The 3819-nt window shown below is 35.7% G+C and overlaps 1 protein-coding gene across 1 annotated transcript in view; it reads left to right on the top strand.

The window, feature by feature from the left end:
• The window catches only part of LOC102830676 (transmembrane protease serine 11G-like), a 44926-nt gene that overhangs the window by 31107 nt on the left and 10000 nt on the right, over nucleotides 1–3819 (top strand). The window lies entirely within an intron of this gene.

The following is a 3819-nucleotide window of genomic DNA, read 5'->3' as shown; positions in this document are numbered from 1 at the left end:
TATATGCAGATGATATGATCCTATACATAGAAAATCCCAGAGTTTCTACAAGAAATATTCTGAAACCTAATAGAATGGTTTAGAAAAGTGGAAGATACAAGATCAACATACTAAATGCAATCATATTCCTCTACACTAATGAAGAAAACTCTGAAAAGGAAATCAGGAAAACAATGCTAATGTTGTTAAGTGCCGTCTAATCGATTCCGACCAATAGCAACCCTGTAGAGGGTTTTCAAGAAGTATGTGAGCTTGAACCACCAACCTTACAGTTCAAACACTTTGTAATCTGATGCATTAGCCTAGACATTAGTGCCACACCAGCACTCCTGACCTACAAATTAACCTAACTAGGGATGTAAAAGATTTATACAAAGAAAACTACAAAATACTACTGAAAAAAACCAAGAGACATACGTAAAGGATGAACATATTATGCTCATGGATAGGTAGATTTAACGTTGTGAATATGTCAACACTATTCAAAGTGACCTATATATATATAATGCAATCCCAGTACAGAATCCATCAGTACTCTTTAAAGAGATGGAGAAATGAATCATCAACTTTATATGGAAAGGAAAGAAACTTGGATACTCAATTACTGAAAAAGAGGCACAAAGTAGGCCTCAACATTTCCCAGTCTCAGAACTTACTATACAGCCATAGTCATCAAAAAAGCTTGAAATTTGTACAATAACAGAATTAAGACCCGAAAGGTAAATGTTGAAGATAAGTGATCTTCAACAAATGGTGGAAACCAATTAAATGAAGAAAACATAGTCTCTTTAACAAATGGTGCTAGCAAACTGGATATCCAGTTGCTGAAAAATGAAACAAGATGCATATCTTGCACTATAAAAAAAAACTAACTCAAGCTAAAACAAAGACAGAAATATAAAACCTAATACTGTAAAGATAATGGAAGAAAAAATGTGGAAAATGGGGGGCCCTACAGCAGTTCAAAATTACCAGCTGTCCCGCAGGAGAAAGATGAGGCTTTCTACTCCCATAAAGATTTACAGCCTCGGAAACCCTGTACAGGGTTGCTATGAGTCAGAACTGACTCCATGGTACTTAACACCACCACCAATTTATGGCATAAATATATTTTATAAATGGCTAACAAAAACTTTACAAACATCAGAAAATTAATTAGATGATTGTTGGCATTTTTGTTAGGTGCTATCAAGTCAGTTTTGGCTCATAGAGTTTCACTGACTATGCACAACAGAAGGAAATATTGCCCCATCCTGCACCACCCTGACAATTACTGTACCTTGTTGCTACCATGGTGCCAATATATCTTTTTGTGGGGGAGGGGGGCTTCCTCTTTTTTACTGACCTTCTACTTTGGGGGGGGGAGGGCTTCCTCTTTTTTACTGACCTTCTACTTTGCCAATCATGATATCCTTCTCCAGGGACTGCTCCTTGGTACTTTCAATACTTTTCTCCAACACCATAACTTAAATTTGTTGATTCTTCTACAATCTTCCTTATACACTGCCCAACTTTCACATGCCTGTGAAAGTGACTGGAAATACCATAGTCTGGCCCAAGTGCACCTTAGTTCTCAAACTGATACCTTTGCTCTTCAACATTTTAAAGTAGTCTTTTGCAACAGATTTTCCTAATGCAATATGTCTTTTGATTCCTTGACTACTGCTTCCATGAGTGTTGTATAGATTCAAACAAAATGAAGTCTTTGACAACTTCTGTATTTTCTCCATTTATCATAATGTTGTTTATTTGTCCAGTTGTGAAGATTTTTGTTCTCTTTACATAGAAGTGCATTATAATGAACACTATAGTCTTTTATTTTCATCAGTAATTATTTCAAGTCCTCTTCAGTTCCAGAAAGCAAGGTTATATCATCTGTGTATAGCAGGTTCTTAATGAGTCTTTATCCAATCCTTATGCCATGAAAGAATACAACCCTGGCACTCACATTTCCTGATTTAAATGATTAAGTACCCCGTTGTTCTGTTGTAATGATTACTTCATTGTCTATGTACTAGTTCCTCATGTGCACAATGATGTATTCTGGAATACCCATTCTTTGCTATGCTGTCTATAGTTTGTCATGATACGCAGAGTTTCAAGACTTTGCAGAGTCAATAAAGCACAGATACACATCTTTCTGGTATTCTCTGCTTCCAGCCAAGATCTATCTGACATCAACAATGATGTTCCTATTCCCACATCTTCTGAATCTGGCTTGAATTTATGGCAGTTGCTTATTAATATACTGTTTAAATCTTTTTTGAATCATCTTCAGCAAAATTTTAATTGTATATGATATTGTTTGATGATTTATACATTCTGTTGGACCACCTCTGCTTGGAATGGATAGAAATATGAATATTTTCCAATCTATTTGCCAGATATCTGTCTTCTAAATTTCTTGGAATAGATGAGTGAGTGCCTCCTGTGTTTCATCAATTTGTTGTAAGATTTCGATTGTATTCCATCAATTACTGGAGCTTTGTTTATTGTTAATGCCTTCATTGCAACTTGGACTTCTTTCTTCAGTACCAATGGTTCTTCATCATATGCTATAGTTTGAAATGGTTGAACACCAATGATTTCTTTTAGGTACACTGATTATGTATATTTTTTCCACCTTTGGTTTATGCTTCCTGCATCAATCACCAATTGCTGTTAAATGTCTTTGAGTTGATTTTGACTCATAGCAACCCAGTATAGGGTTTCTGAGGAGTGGCTGGTAGATTTAAACTGACAACCTTGTGGTTAGCAGTTCAGTGCTTATCCTACAGTGCTTATATCAGAACCCTATATTTCAAGTCAAGGTTTGAATTTTTTCTTCAGTTCTTTCAGCTTGAAAAATGCTGAATGTGTTCTTCTCTTTTGGTTTTCTAACTCTAGGTTTTTACACATCTCATTGGTTCTCTCTTGTCCAACTGCACTTTGACATTTTCTGTTAAGCTCTTTTCCTTCTTTATATCTTCCATTCACTTTAGCTTTAAAGCAAGTTTTGGAGTCTCTTCTGACACCCAGTTTTGTCTTTTCTTTCTTTCCTGTCTTTCTTCCTGGGTCACGTTTTTCATACAATTCCACAGCTCTGGTCTTCAGTCTAATGCTTCAAATCTGTTCTTGAAATAGCCTCTGAATTCAGGTGGAATATATTAAAGGTCATATTTTGTCTCTTGTGGACTTGTTTCAACTTTCTTCAGTTTCAGCCTCAACTTGCATATGAACAATTGATGATCTGTCCCACAGTCAGCCCCTGGCCTTGCTCTGGCTGATGATATTGAGCTCCACCTTCTTTTCCCATAGATGTAGTCCTGTGTATTCCAAATGTAAGTAGTCTTCTTTTATTTTTGTTGGTCTAAACTAAATTGTTGGTCTTGCAAAATTCTGTCATGTGATAGCCAACGTTGTTTCTATCACCAACTGCTAATCCTTCCTCTTTGTTTCCAAATTTCACATTCTATTCACTAGTAATTATCAATGCATCTTAAATGCTTATATGATCCATTTCAGATCAAACAAGCAGTCAAGATGTTGGTAGAGTTCTTCAATTTCATCATCACTTGTTCTCCAAAAGAGTAAAAAGATAACCTACTGCAATGGTTTTCTTTATAGAAAACTTCAGTTCTGCAATAGCAAAAAGACAAACTATCCCCATAAAAGAACTTCAGGCAGCCAACAAATACACTATTATATGCTTGCAATCATTAGCTATTGTTATTGTAAGGTACGTTTGAGTCAGTTCCAATTCATACGGACCATATGTACAGCATAATGAAACATTGCTTGTTGCTGTACCATCATAATTATTGCTATATCTTAGCTCAT

The sequence above is a fragment of the Chrysochloris asiatica genome, unplaced genomic scaffold (genome assembly GCF_000296735.1).
Source record: "Chrysochloris asiatica unplaced genomic scaffold, ChrAsi1.0 scaffold00254, whole genome shotgun sequence".
Classification (NCBI taxonomy): Eukaryota; Metazoa; Chordata; class Mammalia; order Afrosoricida; family Chrysochloridae; genus Chrysochloris; species Chrysochloris asiatica.
Note: the sequence above shows the minus strand (reverse complement) of the source record. Positions and strands in the feature narration are given on the sequence as shown.